The sequence below is a fragment of the Marmota flaviventris genome, chromosome 2, assembly GCF_047511675.1.
Source record: "Marmota flaviventris isolate mMarFla1 chromosome 2, mMarFla1.hap1, whole genome shotgun sequence".
NCBI lineage: Eukaryota > Metazoa > Chordata > Mammalia > Rodentia > Sciuridae > Marmota > Marmota flaviventris.
The window spans coordinates 87627548-87644946 of record NC_092499.1 but is presented as its reverse complement, the minus strand read 5'-3'; the positions used below and the strand labels follow the sequence as shown (position 1 = coordinate 87644946).

General features: G+C 42.7%; 1 non-coding gene across 1 annotated transcript; it reads right to left on the bottom strand.

Annotated features, from left to right (window-relative positions):
- Positions 1-15773: 15773 nt before the first annotated feature.
- On the bottom strand, positions 15774-15961 carry LOC114085099 (U2 spliceosomal RNA). Its single transcript, XR_003581394.1, has one exon. It is a non-coding gene; the product is annotated as a U2 spliceosomal RNA (small nuclear RNA).
- Positions 15962-17399: the final 1438 nt, after the last annotated feature.

Sequence of the window (17399 nt, the reverse complement as noted above, 5' to 3'; positions counted from 1 at the left end):
TATTCTTTCAATAACAGTGACTCAGATGTGTAACAAATTTCATTTTCATGCTTCTCTAGTTTCAGATAAGTTCCAAAATCAGAAAAAAAAATATACTTGTCAAACCCTGCCTCCAACTTTTTTTTTTCAAAATACAATCACTATAAATATTCTCTGCCTCTGAGAAAATTACAATAGTTGTAACTTCATACATCATTGACCCTTTCAAAACAAAACATCTACTGTTCTACACTGGTGCCAGGTGCCCTTAAAGAAATCACAATTTAATGTGGTCTTTGGCATAATGCTTTAACCAATTAAAAGCATAATTGGTGACCTTCATTCATTATAAGCTAATTACTATTTATTCTGTTGGGTAAAATTTGTAACAAACAGCCCAGGTAAATTATATGACAATGAGAGGGGCCAAGAGAACAGAAGGATCTAGCAAACACTAACTTGTTTCTGCTTTCACTTATTTCCACAAAACCTCTTTGAGAGTCTACAGCTAAGAGGAGAACAGGCAGTTTGGGGACTCAGCCCTAATGCCCACTTATTTATGGACTAGTAAGAGGAAAGAGATGGATTTTGCCAGGGATTTATCAATAAAGCAAAGGAACAGGGAACAGTTTTTTCCCCTCAGTCCTCTGGGAGCTTGGCATAACAGCCATGTTTAGGGCTCTGTTCCGGAAGCTGTTACCTGTGAACTAAGTCCACAGAGTGGATGGCAAGCTGGACTGACAGAGGAGGACAGAGAGAAGGATGGGATGAGGAGGCAAAGAGAAGACAAGAGAAGAGAAAAAAGAAGAGTAAGAGGAGAGAGAAAATGGCTAAATAAAGGGGGGAAAGCAGTGATTGGAGAATGTTAGAAAGGAAGCAATGAACTCTGGGCAAGGTGCTGCACACCAGCAATCCCAGAGAATCGGAGGCTGAGGCAGGAAGGTCACAAGTTTGAGGCCAGCCTCAGAAACTTAGCAAGGACCTGTTTCAAAATTTAAAAATAAATAAAAGTAAAAAGGATGTGGAATGTAGCTAAATGAGAAAACAAACCTGGCTTCAATCCCAGTACACACACAAAAAAAGAAGAAGAAGGAGGAGGAGGAGGAGGAGGAGGAGGAGCAGGAGGAGGAGGAGGAGGAGGAAGGAAACAATGAGGTTAGAATTACAGCATCCATCCCAAACTGGAAGTACAAACTCATTTTTCCAACCCTCTCTTAAAACATGAAGAGACTAAGGCAAATGGAAGAGCCTGGCTCTTTTGAATTCCAGAGGCTTTGTCTCCCTCCACATTTCCTTTATTACATTGTGATTTCAAGGATTTTGAGAAGCTTGGTCTCCACATGTAACCAAGTCTGTCATGGTGCCATGTACCCTGTGGATCTTGTAAATATTTAGTGACACTCCCCCGGGTAGTGATGCAGGGAGCGGTCATATCCATGTTAGCACAATGCTTCCCTGGGGACCCTGAGCGGTTTTCAGCAAGGAAAAGTTGAGGACAAGGGCAAGAGCAGGGCATGGAGCCTTGCAGAGATCTGCTGTTTATTTTTAGTGTGGAGCTCCGCTTGGTCTCAGAGTTCCTTCTCCACAGGGTTTTCTCCCTCACAGCTGCTGTGTGGGATGCAGGTGGCAGTTGGGAGGAGAGGGAGACTTCTAAAACCAACTGGAAGAATGGCTTTCAGCCACTCCGGATTAATGGCATGGGCACAAACTAACAGTGACAATAAGATGAGGATCCAAAAGGGGTACACGAAAAGGAAGGAGAAAAGAGACCCCTCATAGAACTTCTCAGAAGAATCTGAAAGAGGAAGGTCACTGAGAAATGCCTGGCATAGAGCATTTGATACAACTTTGATGAATAAGTAAATAACTCTCTGCCTTCTGCTCCCTCTCTCTCATAATTATAACACAGCCTTGGGCACAAAGAGGTTTAAACATGCAAAATGAGAAGAAGCAAAAGGAAAAACAAGAAGAGGAATGAGAAAGGAAAAAGTGGAAAATAAAAATGTGTCAGTTCTTCTATTACCTATGTGCCTACTTTAAAAAGAGGTCTATTTAAAAGCTAGGGGTTTCCCTTTTGAAACTTATTTAAACAGCCAAGAACTGATGCGTAAGCACTCAGTGGGTGACTGAAAGTGGGGCAATCTGTAATGTGCATCTCACCTGTGAAGTAATGCTACTGTCAAGGAAACAGTAGACAAGCGAAAGACGAAACAGAAATAAGAGCCCCTCTGCATCTCTGGAAAAAGGGACTTGAGGACCACAGCAAACTATACCTGGAGATTTTACATGTCCTGGCCTCATGAAGAGGAAAATGAAGAGACCAACAAAGAGGATACTTAATTCCAGGTGGATATAGGAACAAGGCAAGCTCCACCAGCCACCACCCTGCACTGCCGTCCAAAACTGACCTGGGCAGGTATTAACCTTGCAGCGCCTTGTGATCCCTTGACTCGTGCTTAAGAAGGAAAGTGGAGAAGTAAGGTCAAGAAAGATGAAGAAAGGCAGTAATCTTGTTGAGTTTTTATGTAGAGAGGTGAACATTCAGATATCCAAGCAAACAGAAAGAAAGGAAAGTCAACTTTTAACCCACATAAACTCACTTCTAGCCCCTTTAAAGCAAGTGGGTTTCACTCTAGGGAGAATTCTACGAAGGCAGGGGACTTAGCTGTACTTCCTTAGAACTTACCCCTGCAGGATCACGTGTCCTAATATTCTCCAGGTTAGTTATCTCCCCTAGGAGGTAATAAGTTCCCTGAGGACAGGGCCCAGGCCTAGTCCATCATTGTATCTTTCCCAGCATGGCCCACAGTGATTGGCAGAGAGGCACTGTTGAATGACTGCTGGGAAAGGGCACTACTTCAACAGCTTTCCTGGAAGTCACTCTGCTCTCTCCACTCCAAAGCCATATTACCATTCATAATGCATCTGGGTATTTTGTCCATTCCCCAGTGCATGCAATTTAATATAAAGTCCAGTGTCACTGGCCGATGCTGAAGCCAATCTCATGCCAGAATCATCAAACAATTATTCCCCTTTCAACACCGCCCCCCCCCCCCGCCCCGCTTCCTTCCCTCCACCTGGACTTTTCCTAATTCCCAAATACTCTCCATGCTTCTCCAGTTCTGTACCTTCATCCCTGCTCCCTGGAATCATAGCAGTAGGAGGACCAGATTAGGAATCTGGACACTGGCTTTAAATGCCACATCCAGTAGCACATGAGCCACATGACCTATGACAAAATTTTTAACCACTAAGACTCTTTTTCCCCATCTTTAAAATTAGGGATCACAATATCCACCTCACAGAGGCATAGAGATAAATTATAAAAGCAGCAAGCATAGTAGGTGCCAGTAAGTATTGGTTCCTTCTCTTTATTACCCTTCAACTTTGAGCACAAACATCACCTCCATTTTACTGTAGGCAGAGGAGTCTCCCTTTCCCCTGAACTCAGCAAGTAGTTATGGGAGAATATTTATGCCACCAGGAGGGAGGGGCCTTCTCCAGGTCAACGGAGTCCACAATGGAAGCAGGTGGCCCGGCAGACATCCTGGCATATGTCCCAAGACACAGAAGCCTGGAGCCACAGAGCAGATTTTTATAGATTATCTCACCAGATGTCCTGTTTCATAGATAAGAAAATTGAGGGCAGTAAGGAGCTATGACTGGACTCTTCTCTATGGCTCCTCACTCTCTGCCAGGACGTGAATAAAGGCCAGTATTCACTGAACCAGTCACAGGCTGGGACTGGAACTGGAATTGCAGGGCAAAGAGCTTCTTCAGGAGTGTCTCATCCGTACCTTGTTTCCAGACAGGGATGCACATTTATCTTACACAGCACATATCAGACTCCTGATAAGTGTTGGGCTCACACCTCTAAGGAGGATATTCAAATGTCTATGACAGACACCATCTCACCTTTATAATTCAGAGCCCAGCTAAGGAGGTGCCATTTGTTCAAATGATTACCCTGCAAATGATTACCACATCACTGCAGTAGCACCCAAGCTTGGCAAGGTGCTCCTTGAGAGAGCAAAGAAAAGGTCCACAAAGGAGGAAGATGGATTGGTTCTTGAAGAATAAATAGCTCACTAAGGAGACAGGTGTTTGAGAAGGGCATTTGCACTTGATCATTTAGTTTCACTCTCCTTGCAAGCAATTACAACCACATGTGCTGGAGGTGAGGCTGCACGCCTGTGCCCACTAAGATCTGTCTTCTCATCACAATGGAAGATCAGCTCCATGAAAGGCAGCCTAGGACTATCCCAAACTGTGCCAGGGTCAGGGATATTTTTGAGCAAATTACTCAGTATCTTCCGTAATATATTTGTTTTACATCATTGCTTCTAAGGATTCCTCAAAACTTCTTTTATTGCTGGGATTAGGGTAGGACTAGATAAGAAAACCCAGAAGCTCAAATATGGGCAGTTTGATACAGAAAAAGAAAAAGAAAAGGACAAAGGCCCATAGAAAAGCTCTTAAGTGAGCTTTTAACCTCCCAAAAGAAAAGATACTTTTTGTACAATGGGCCACTCAGGTCCTCTGGAAAGTGACTCCAACGGAGATGGAAGTTCAGGAGAGTTATCAGAGGAAAGGTCTGTGAAAGATAAAGAGGACAGAAAGTAGCAGCAGGTAGGGAAGGCCTTCAAATCATGATGGAGGTCTGACACTGAAAAAATCAGGAAAGAAAGAAAGATTGGGTAGGAAGTTCAGTTGCAAAGACTGCTCAGAGAGGAGAGACAACTGGCCCTGGATGCTGCTGAGATCAGTCATTGGCTAGAGATAGCTGGGCAATGCAAGGCTTCCATTCAAACACTGAGGTGGTTCCCAAAGGAATCCATCACGGAAGCACACTCTGGCAAGTTCTGTCTTAAAGGAAGGCCTGAGCAGTAGCACATCTACATGGCTACTGAACACACACATCATCCTGGAGTAAAATAATTAACAGGGGAATATACTATGCTGACAGATCACAGAAACTTGTTCTAGGTGTATTTGGAGTAAACACAGATCTTAAGATAGCAGACTAATTGTAGATTCCCTTTTTTAATTAATTATTAGTATAACTGGCTGAGTTTAACTCGTGTTTACAACAGATCTGGGTTGAGGGTAAATCTTTGCACCTGGATCTCTTAGCGCTCTATAAACCAAAACTCTGCACCCTCTTATCAAGCCAATCAACTTTGATAACTAAGTGAAAAGAAGTTTAAGCCAAAATTCTTTGCCAGATAGAGAGAGGGAGAATGGGGGAGGAGAAGAAGAATAACCCTTGAGACCTTGAACACCATGAGGACAGGATCCATATGGTCTATTCCCCTGATAAATCACTAGCTGCTTTCAGAGTCAGGCACATGAAACCTCAATAAATATGAAATAAAAGGATAAGTGGATCAACATATGAATGTCACCCACCATAGCTTATCCCTCGCTGTGTTTAGCTTCTCAGACACACTCATTTTGATTTTGTTTTGTATCTTTGGAGTTCAGTAGTAGAGAACAGAATCTTTTCTAACTAGTTTAGGTAAGATGGAATTTTATTTCAGGGCATTAAACAGCTTATAGAATTACTTGTTGGTTGAGCGGTTGGGAAAGACTCCGGAAGCACGCTACAGAATCCAGAACCACACCACCACTTCCGCAACCAGGAAACTGCTGAGATCAGAAACCTACAGCTGCCAGCTCCAGGTCAACCCCACCTACAGTGGTATGAGTGAATGCCCCCCACTCTGCCTCTCAACACCCATTCAAAGCAACAGTCACTGCAACCTTCGATAAGTTCCCTGAGGGCAGGGCCCAGGCCTAGTCCATCATTGTATCTTTCCCAGCATGGCCCACAGTGATTGGCAGAGAGGCACTGTTGAATGACTGCTGGGAAAGGGCACTACTTCAACAGCTTTCCTGGAAGTCACTCTGCTCTCTCCACTCCAAAGCCATATTACCCTTCATAATGCATCTGGGTATTTTGTCCATTCTCAAAACTGCCTCAGAACAGCCAAAAGATTCCACAGGCCTGCTGGCCATGGGATGTGGCTTCCAGCCCATTTCTCTCTTCCAAATCTTACATGAACGTCCGTAGTTGGTCAAATACAAATCACCCCAGGAAGTTGATAAAATGTATAATTTAGACGTCCAATACCTACAAGTTAGAAGAAACCACCTTAATGAGGACACAAAAGAATCGAATGGGCCATTCCACCACATCCTCCTCTGAGGAAATCTCAAAGAGGACCTTATGTACCTATCTTCTATCAGGTGGAAACTGAGAAATCTTCAGTTCTAAGGCAGGGTTGTAACCTCATTTGTTAAGAGACTTTTAAAAACGATTGTGAGTTTTCTATGGAGATTTAAAAAGGAAAATAAAAAGAGCAGTCATTTGTCTTTAGTTATCGTCGACAAGGGAATATTGCCTATAGGCTCTGGCTCCCTACAAACTCTGTCTTATGTAGAATGCCTCATAGCATGTTTGTGACTCTTCGTGTGGTCACCTGGTAGATCATCTCTCCTGTTGTCCCCATTGACCTGGTGAATTCCTGACTATTTTTGGTGGCCTCTTGCAACTCCTTCTTCATCCCCTAGGCATTAAGCAATCCACTTCTGGCTCTTTTCTATGGAGTTTCTCTTCTCCCAAGACAGGACCTTTTCTGTCCCAATATCTTCTACCTTATCTTGGTCATGAGGTCCTTCGACTTGTCCACAGGAAATGGAGAGACATTTATGATAGCCTTGCCCTGAAAAGTCATCGATCTGTCTGAAGTGTCTAAAGGACATAAAGAGGTCCTTCAGCTGTTTCTTCTGTAAATCTGCAGAGGGTATGGAGGTGAGGGTTCTGCCTGACATTCCTTTTGGTAAATAACCATCACTGGCGCCTGTCAAAATGGAGATAGAAACGGTCCCACTGAGGCATCCTGCTACACAGGATCTCTAATGTCCCCTCACAGAGATTTTCCTGACACTCCCTTTATTCAGCAGGCTCCACAGAACTACAAATGCTCACAGTGTTCTCCTCTGCTATTGCTGTGCCTTTCATATCCTTCAAGATCCAAGCTTGTCCCTCACTCCTTTGGTGAAGCATGAAATCTTTCTCTTTCTGAAGGGTTAATGTTTCTTAATCTTTCACATGCCCCCATCAAGTTTGGCTCCACAAAACCCTGATCCACTGTAACCCTTGATAAAAGTTTCCTCCTCAAAGTTCCCCTAGACATTATTTTTTCCTCACTTGTTTGCCTTATCCAGGAAGCTGAAAACTCTTCAAGGACAGCACCCATGACTTTGTCAAGTCATTACTCTAGTCTAGCACCATACTGAGCCCATACCAAGCAATCAGTTCATTCATTCACACCTGTTTATTGAGTTACTGTTACTGACAGGCACTGAGAATCAAATGATCAAAACCTTTGCCTTCATAGCACTAGAGGGGACAAATGCATTTGTGGCACCTGGTGGATTCCCCTGACTGAGGTCCTCATCTGTGCTGAATCCTACACAAGAACAGCACATTAAGCAGCATGATGAGTGTCTTGACTACTCATCATGGCAGTCATGGGACACCATTGTTGCTCTTTGTAGATTCCATTGTACTTCTAAACAGTTACCACAGAAACTTCTAGAGAAGTCTGACGTGTTCTGCTCACATGGACTCACACATTCAGCGACATGGTTTGCTCATAAGAAGGCCTAGTAAAAGTCCTGAAAGTCTAATTTGGGGGCTCTTTCACGCTTCTTGAGAATGTGACTCTCCCCAGAAGGGCCTGTTCTTCCTCATGAGTCACCCACATACACACCCAGCCCAGGGCTCCCTGGTAATGTCAGCAGATCAGTGTGTGCAAAGAGGAAGGAAACACATAGCTAATTTTCTTGCCTTTCCTTCTGATAATATGGTATGGCTCACTGAGGTTCTAGGTGATGGGAATACACTTCCATGTAAGAAGATGGGAGGGTAATAAAAATAAGGCCACTCATACCCCCAACATTGGAGTTTGGAAATGTTTGAGTCTGAATCTTTCTGTGCTAACCATTATTATGCATTACTCTCCTTGACTGCAACAGTCTTGCACAGAGTATGACAAGGACAATAGGCCAAGAAAGGCCTTTCTACACAAAGAACATTTCTTCTTACAATCTCTGCACCACAGGCCACTAAGGCAAGATGTCTCCGGAAGCTCCATGTTTAGATAGATGTGAAGTGCAGTGGACATAAGACGCTCCAATGATAGTTGTTAACAATATAGGTCCCTGGGCCCTAAACATTTTATTACTTGGAATAGTCAGAATACAAGAACTATAGAATTTCCTATAGCTTTTATTATATTGGCTATAGTATTCACTCTAAATAGATTCATTTTGTCAAATGCTGGTTCATGATCTCAAAGGACACGGGATAGAGGATTGCTGAGAAGGGAAAAGTCAATGAGCCAAACTTTGGGCTGATAGAGAAGGACCAATCTCAGGGAGGCAAAGCTGTGGGAAGCTGGACCCCGCAGGTTGGGGTGGGTGTTTTAGAAAAGACAGATTCCACGTCAGATCAAACCCAGGCTGCAGGTTCAGCAGGAGTCATGTGTAGCGAGCTCTAGCAAGTTTTTCTGCTAAAGTCTTTATAGTTTCCCGGAAGTCTTCCTCAGCTAAGACTCCTCTGTCCTCAGTAAACCTTTCTTGTAAAGAGGGTGTCAGTACCACAAAACTAAGTTGTGAATCCACTGAACTGCCAACTTCCTGGAGGCCGGTACTGAGCCTGAGACTGGCTCCAGCCAGACTGAACCGGCTTTTCCAGGTGTCTTAACCTGAGGAGCTGATCCAGAACTTACCACAAAAAAAAAATGGGGCATCAACTTATGCTCTCTTCTCCTTTGGAATCGGTTTTGCTTTATGGCACCAACAGTAAAGACCAAGAATAGAAATGAGATATTCTCAGGGCTAACTACAGGCTACCTAGCTTTGCAAAAAGGGACAACAGGAACACTACCCCGCTCACCTCCAAAAGACTGCTGTAAAAATAGGCCAAGATGAGGCTGAATCTGCAAGCACAAAAGCTCAATTGAAGCACGACTCTGCCCCAGTGGCCCTCCCTTTTGGACCTGCTGCTCCTGTTTCACAGGCCTCATTTCCTCCCCACCCCTACCTGATGTTATGGAGAACCTAAATACCCTGTGTCTCCTCTCCCCAGTCCTACCTGGAAGGCTCCACACTCTTGTCTGTCTTGCAACTTTTGAGGTTCAGTTCTGCTTGCAACCTTTTTTAATCAAAATATACTTGGCAAGCCCTGAGCTCCAGAAACCCGAACTGCATGCGTGATATATGGTGCTGGTTCTGAACTCTGACTGCAAAACAAAACTTTCTGAGGAGCTTTTGAATATTTTCCACCACCTTCCTCAGGCTGTCTGACTGAAATTTTGGGAGAAGATCTTCTGCTGTTATTGCTATTGTTGCTTTTTAATGTTTCCACAGAACTTCACTTAGGAATCATAGGCCTATAAATAAAACTGGCACACTTGACATATATCATATTGTTTTTCAATTATTTCAAGTTTAAAAAACTACTTTTGTGTTTTCCTACAATTCATCCACACTCCTTTCACCTGGGATAGGGCTTCTCACACACACACACACACACGCACACACGCACGCTACACATACATACACATACACATATGCACACAAACATACACAGCACACACACACACACACACACACACACACAGCCCAGTGCAGTACCATGATACTGCACACAATAAATCATTGGTGCTGGATTACCATAACTGAGAAGAAAAGGAGGAAATGGGATGGTGGAAGGATGAATTGTTTATATTATCTTTCTTTTGTTGTGATTCCATGAAAAGCAAATCCTACACATGACTCACATCATCCTCTAAACAGCTGGTCTTAAAGTGGGGGTGGGGAGCTATTAGTGATCACTATACCATAGGACAAGGCACATGTTCCCATTAAAACTCCCTCAGGTGAGAGAGTGTCACCATGGGGGTGCAGAGGCAATGGTGCCTTAGAAAAGGGTGTAAGTAAAGCCAAGACTTAGCAGAACTGAGAAACCAGCAGAAATATAACTAGTAATGATAACAAGTGCTGTTTTGAGTGGTAGTTGTCACATGTCAGGTGCTGCGCCGAGTAGGTCTTGATAGAGATATCACCATTCCTACCTTAAAGATGACGAAATTGAGTTCTGAAGAAGTTAGGTGCTTTGTCCAAGTCACAAACAACAGAATCCATATTCTAACCCAGTCTCATCAGACCCCAGAGCTGGAGTGTTTACCATCCTTCTGTTTCTTAGGCTCACTCGGCCTACTTTTCTCTGCCCTCTCCGCAGAACAGCTCTCACTATTTTCTCATCTACTTGCATGTGATCTAAAATGGCTGCCTCATTCCTACAGCTTTCCTAGAGACCTTTATCTCTATGATTCCCAGTTAAAATTTTTTGAAGAATCTGATTTGCCAATGAATGGGCGACCTTTAAATTGAGTGTCCACTGGGGATACAATCAGTCATGGCCAGGAGGATCACCCCAGAGCCTTGTTGGTAAGGCAAGTTGCCGGATATGTCCATCTACTAGGATCTCATGTACCATCCGTGAAGCCAAAACTCTGGAGTAGGCAATTAAACTTGCCACTTCCCTTGCATGTGGATTCAGGATAATAATGGAACACACCTACAGGGCTATTTTGAGATTTAAAGGAGTTAATTTATGTCAAGTGCACAGAACAGTGTCTGGCACATAGTAATTGCTATGGATGGCATTATTATTCAAGTTGTACTACAAACCGCTTTTGCTCTGGTTCACCAGTATGCTATGCCCTTGACCTCAGCTTGGTTTGTTGGCTTTGATCCACCCCTTTCAAGATGTGCCTCAACAACTACCAAACTTAATCATCTCAGAAAACATATCCTTCTCTAGTACAGCTTTAATAACATCCTTAACAAGCAAAGGTAGATGATCTCAGTCTGAAAATGTGCAGTTATTCTAAAAAGACTGAAACTAAGGCCAATCTTTATCTTTGAGAAAGGGATTATAAAAACCAGATCGTATAGGAAGAGAATTGTGTTCATGGAAATGATAAGAGAAATGCCTTACAACAAACTCTGCCCCAAAAGCTGCTTGTTTTCTTTTAACAGGAGACAAATTCATTAATGACCCCAAATAATAGGTAAAAAGGACTATCATACTGAGCTTGTTCAGACAAAGTGAGTTATGCATTTACTTGATATCCCTAAGAAATGCTACCCCAAGAAAACTGGGGGATTTAAACCTTTCAAGATGATTGCTATGAATCTCATCACAGTTCTTCTAGAATCAACTTAAGCAATGCCTTGTCCAAAATAAGCAAACTTGTTGATTTGAAAAAAAATAAATAAAGTACAAAGAGGGACGGCTGTGCCATGAATCATTATGCAAACAAATAAGATATGGAATTTCTGTCTTGGTTGTGATACATGTTATCATAACTACCACTAACTTACACACGTGCCATTTCAAATGTCTCATTTGATACTCCCAACTATTGCTCTGCAAGCAAAGTAACAGATGATAAAGTTGAGGCTAGGTAATGAGTTATTTCTTGCTGCTGCTAGTAAGATCATGGCACTAGAACCCAGATCTTCTGATTCTTCTGTCCCATCATGTCTCTCTGTGGGGTGTTTCTTGTGTAAGTTGTGGAAGAAGCCTTCAAATAGTGAAATCAACTGGTTGAGAAATAATTGGCATCTTTTCAAGTGTGCTCCTTAAGTCGCTATTGTGTCATGATACCCTGAGTTTCTAAGTTTGGGAACTGCTCCCCATGTAGCCTATGATATATAATCTGCATTCGTTTATTAAAAACTCTGAGCAATCCCACCCCAAAGAATTCTATATAATATTAACTCTGCATTCTTCAAACTTATTTGATCACAAACTCTTTGTATTATTTGTTAATATCACACAGGTCAATACAATATCCTTTGGAAAATATTTCAAACTATCTTAAAAACAAGTATGCAGTGACATGAGTAAATTAAATAAAAAAATTATGCCTTATTCTACCTTGGCTGTTCCCCAGTTTCTTTGACCCAAACTAATTTCTGAAAGTAATATTAATTCTAAGTAAGATCTCTGCAGATGCAGGGTATTCTCAGGAGCATGTGAGGAAAGGTGAGATTGTAAAGAACAGGCATCAGGAGGGAAGATCAATACAGAGACAGCTCTGCCTCCCACCTCCCAGTGACTTGCAGAAACTCTGGTGGCCTCACACTTCACTTTTTCTCTCCACCTACTTTAACTTTTCATTTGTTAAGGGTTATAACAGCAGTTTGAGGAATAAGATGTTTCTCCACCCATTGCCCCTCTGTAACTTTCCCCATTGTCCTTAGTCTTCAGAGAGGAAACTTGGGCTTTCTGGAGGTTATGGGAAGGTCACTCTGTGGTTGCATAGAACAAAGACTGGTGGCATTAAGGAAAAGGGGAAAGTAACTTGTGTGCCTTTCAGAAACCTTTATCAAGTATTAATTAACCAGTCAATTGAAATTCACTGAACCAACAGGGAGCCCTTTCTTTATTAAATGACTTTTTCACACCTTCTTATCACTGGCTGCTACTTGCCGGTTGACTAATAAGGCACCTTCCCTGGAGAGAATTAATGTTGACTTTTCTTGACTTCACATCTTTATATCCATATTAAATTAATTGGGCTATGTTGCCAGTATACTGCACATATGTCCCATGGATGGGGTTCAGGACACACTATCCACAAACATAGCACCTTGGCATTTGCTATTCTCACCTTCTTCCTCCCTTCTCCCAGAAGTAGGCCAGAAATTCTAGCTGACCTTCCCCTGAAGTGGGTCAGAAGACTCACTCCAGGGAGATTCTCTCTCTACCTGGAGAAAAGGAGCCAAGACACAGAGGCGCCAAGAATCTGAAGGAACAGGCCTTGCTTAAGTACCCCCCTCACCCCGGTCATTACCATGAGGTCATTCTCCCTTTCTTATAATTGTACTTCTACACAACGGCCCACTCTTCATCACACCTAAGCATAAGAATACAGTTCTCTCTGTCTCTTTGGATCTTCATTTTTAAGACTCCTGGAACACGTAAAACCTGTATTAAATAAATGTGTGTAGTTTTTTCTTGTTAATCTATCTTTTGCTATGGGGGCTTCAGCCATGAATCTTGCAATGGGTGAAAAAAACATTGATTTCTTTTCCTTCCCCTATACCCACTCAGGCAAACACATGAGCTTCCCAGTCTCTGCCATTCTGAGAAGCAGTTATTTTTTAAAAGCTTCCTCATCCTCCACCAAAGGAGGGTTCAGGGCTTAGCACCAGGGCACTTTCAGTGAGGTCGTGTTTTCCTTCTCATATGATCCAAAATGGTCTAAGCCTCCCAGAACTCCTTCCTTACTCTCAGGGAAGCTTTTCCAGGAAGCAGTCCTGAAGTTTAAGATAATGTGTCCTAGAGGACACAGGGACACAGGTAAGCCTCTCTTTTGGCCCAGAGGCTATTGACATGGCCCAGGCAGGCAACATGTTTATTATTGAAGGGTTTCTCAAGGTTGAAGGTGGGTTAGCACCTTCCTGATGGCCAACTGGGAGATGCTGCTTTTTCCAACTTTCCTGTACCCAAAGAGACACTGCACAGTTCCTTCCAGCAAAGACAGTTGCCTAAGGTCTGGGGTCCTGGAGCAGAGACTACCCAGCTTGACTGCTTTTATCTGAACTTTTGAGTCACTCTCTAAGAAGCACACTATTATCTCCTTTTATCTTCCTCTTGCTCAAAGAAAGGGCAGAATTAACTTTCTAAACATGACAGAGTGACTTTAACACCCAGGGCAGATAAAAGAGCCCTGCTCAGATGATTCCTCACCTTGGATGAGGGGGGTGTGATATAATGGCAATAAACTGGGAATGTAGCAAGGCCTGTTGGTTCAGGTTGTCCTGTGTGTCCCCTGTCTTTAGATGAGGGTATCCCTTTCCTCAAGGTTGGGAAGGGCACCTATGGAGGGAGGGTGGGTGGCCCACTATGGGAAGAAGGTCCTGGGTGTTGTGACCTGCTCCAGGGGAGGAGAGCAAGAGGAAGTCAAACATGATCTTCCTGCTTTGGCTGCTTCCACAAAATGCCAAGGTGCCATATTTTGGGGTAGCATGCTCTGACTCTCTGAAGACCTATAATTTTACCTCTTTCTTTTTAAAATTAGCACTATGGATCCCACAATTTATGGCTACCAATGAAATCCTTTTTCACTCTTTAGCTCTTGGCTGTGACCCTCAAATTAGACCAGATGCCAATCATGTTGGCTCTCAAAGAGAGGCAGGTTTTAAAAAAACAAAAAATAAAGTTTTAAAAGGTTGCTTTCGAGGGGACTACAAGCATCTTATCAGCCATCTTTAAACAGTTGGTAGTGATTTCCTGAGGCACTGAGGCTGCACAGGTTTAAAAAAGGATGTTAAGGGTTGTCTGTGCTATACCTAAACTAGGGGAGCTGGACCAAAGTTTTTTTAAAGAGAGAGGGATGCTAAAATGAAGAGAACAGGAGAGAGATCTGAGTTTCCTTCCCCAAGAATGCTGGGGAACTTAGAGTCCAATTCTCTCTGCAGCCTCCACAGAGCGGGGCAGGTTCTCGTGACCAGGAAGTAGTACCAATACCACCTGAGCAGCTGCCCCACTCTAGCCCCTACATTTGGTCTCCTCTGATCCTGCTTTACATGAGCAATTAGACTTGGAGGCCACCAGTGGCTAGTGGCCCATGGTCACCCAAAGCCTGACTCCACATGCCTCCCTTCAACCCATCTGCCTTTTTACAGACAAAGTGAAGAAGAGACACCACACAAAGGCAAGCAGCCTGATGTCTTCAGATACTGAACAGAAAAGAGACCCAAAGATCAACTGGTTTCTAAGTGTGTCCAAAGACCACCTGCATCAGGATCACCCAGAGAGCATGTTTAGAAATGCAGATTCCTGATCCCACCCACTCCCAAAGAAACTGAATTAGTTGGTGACTGGTATGTATCCCACATTTTGTATGTCATATATTTTAGTCCAAATGTCAAAAAGAATGGAGTACATTGCTTATCCTCTGTGGGCCTAAAAGAACTAGTGAGGGCAAAGCCAGGGTGGTCTCTAAATATTGCCCCTTAGGGCTCTGCCCACTCCACCCCACTGCTTCTGGGGCACAGATAAGGTGGAGAAATGAAACCAGCTTGGTAAACATATTTTGCTCTTCACCATCTGTTTATTGTTTTCAAGCCATTTGTTTGTTCTCATGAACTACTTTGGCTATTAAGGCCCCAAGGAGTAATGATTAAAGTCATATTTTGGACTTGGAACACCATAATTTAAATTATGACTTTGCTACTTCCTGGCTGTAAAGCCCTGAGTAAGTTACTTATCCTTTCTGTGCCTCAGTTTTATGATTTAAAAAATAATAGTATCTGAATAGACACAGGACACACCACCCCAAATAAGGCTATAAGAGACAAGAATACACCATCCCAAAACATGCTTTTTGGTCATCTTGATTATTTGAACCTGGTCATTTTGATAAACTGCCACTACAGGAGTTGCTATAAAAGTTATTCTTCTGTGTGAGAAATTGACATCTATGAAGGAAGTCTCTGTTTGAAAGGGTGTCTCCCAGGCTGCTCCAAGAAAAAAAGAATGAGTAGATTACTCAAGATTCAATGGAGGGGGCACCTATTTACATCTGTTCAACAAACCTTACATTGTATTAATGTGCTTTTCCTGACCATCCCACACCATTCTTTCTTTGATTCAGAAAATGATGGATTTGAGCCAAATATTTAGGGGGACAGGGGCAGAGGCAGGGGTGTGTACCATTCCTGAAGTTCTGCAATACCAGGTCAATGTGTGGCGTGGATGGAGCAAGCCGTATTCTATCTCCCTGCTCCAAAAATCCATGTAATGTATTCTCCTCATAAAGAGGACTATCAGATATTAAATCAATAAGAACAGATAGTACAGTTGATCTTAGCCAAAAAGCTGAGGAGCAATATAAGCCTAATGTTTAAACATGTCTTCAGGAACTTCTCTAGAATTTACTTTTCTATGGATGTTCTCCCCATGTATGTAGGAAGTGTACATGTTGATAAACTTCTGTTTTTCTCTTATTAATTAGTCTTTTTTGATAGGGAGTCCTTGCTAAGAAGGGTAAAAAGGAAATTATTTTTCTTTCCCTATTATTATTGTTGGAAGTGTTGTACTAATTAATACAAGTTGTGACATTTCAACTAAGACAGATTGTGAGAATTCAGATAGTAATACACATAGAGTTTTAAACAGAACCCAGTATGAGGTAAGTGCTCAGTAAGTGTAAACTGTCTTCCTTATTATTATTGGTTTCTCTCCTATGATCATTTCTAAAGATAGGAGGAGAGTTTAACTATGCATTTAGCTAGCATGGGTGTAATGCTGATGGACATTAACCCAGTTACAATCTTAGGTCATTAGTTGTTTATTCTCTCTCTTGGCCATCTCAGTCAAGGTCATTCACTGCCCTTGAGATTCTGCCCAGGTGCACGTTCAGTGAGGACTGAGCTTAGCTAGTACAGAACTCCATGAGGCAGGGGTGTGGTAGAAACCTAATCATGCCTCTGTAACTATGCACAATGTCATTCTAAGGTATTCTTCCTTCAGTTAGTATAGAAGCAAAGGAAAATTTCCCCTCTGCTCTCTGCAAGTTTGCTAGAATAAACTACACGCAAAGATTAAATAGGAGAAAAGGTATACTATAGTTTATTAATGTGAAAAAGGGGGAAATCATTGCATAGAGGAAAAAATCACAGGAGTGCATGACCACCCACCAGCCCAGCATCATTCAGAAATATATACCACTTTTCCAATAGAGGAGGGGGAAGAATGGGAAATGGAAATAATCTTGAGGGGTATAGTGGATTTTTAGGGGAACTCCTTGGGTTTTGAGAACATACAGTGGCCTGGGGACAAAGTCCATTTAGCCAGCAAAACACTCACGATTCTTAAGTGATTCTCTATGGAACTGAAATAGAGGAAAAAGTGGGACTAGAAGTGTGGGACTAAACAGAGAGCTTTTGTCCTCTATTCCAGTGACCAAAAGTGAGACAAAAGTCAGTCCAGGTGTGTTGACAGACTTCAGTCTTTCCTCCTGCAATATGAGTTTAATTAATGAAAGCTCTCAAAAGGACCTCAGGTAATTATTTTCCTCCTCAGGGGTCCAGACTCTGAACCGACAAACCTTGCAGGAAGCCTCTTCTTGAACTGGGAGAGGGAGAAATGAGGGAAGGTCATACATACTTGGATTCTGGGGTACGACCTCAGGTCTCTCAGCATGTCAAAGTACATGCCTTTGGGATACTATTTTTTGAGCCCCAACACTAGCTTTTCAATAGCATCAGAGGTGCTTTTAATACTTCCTCCCCAGACAAAAATCAAAGCAGTATCTACTAAACGAGGG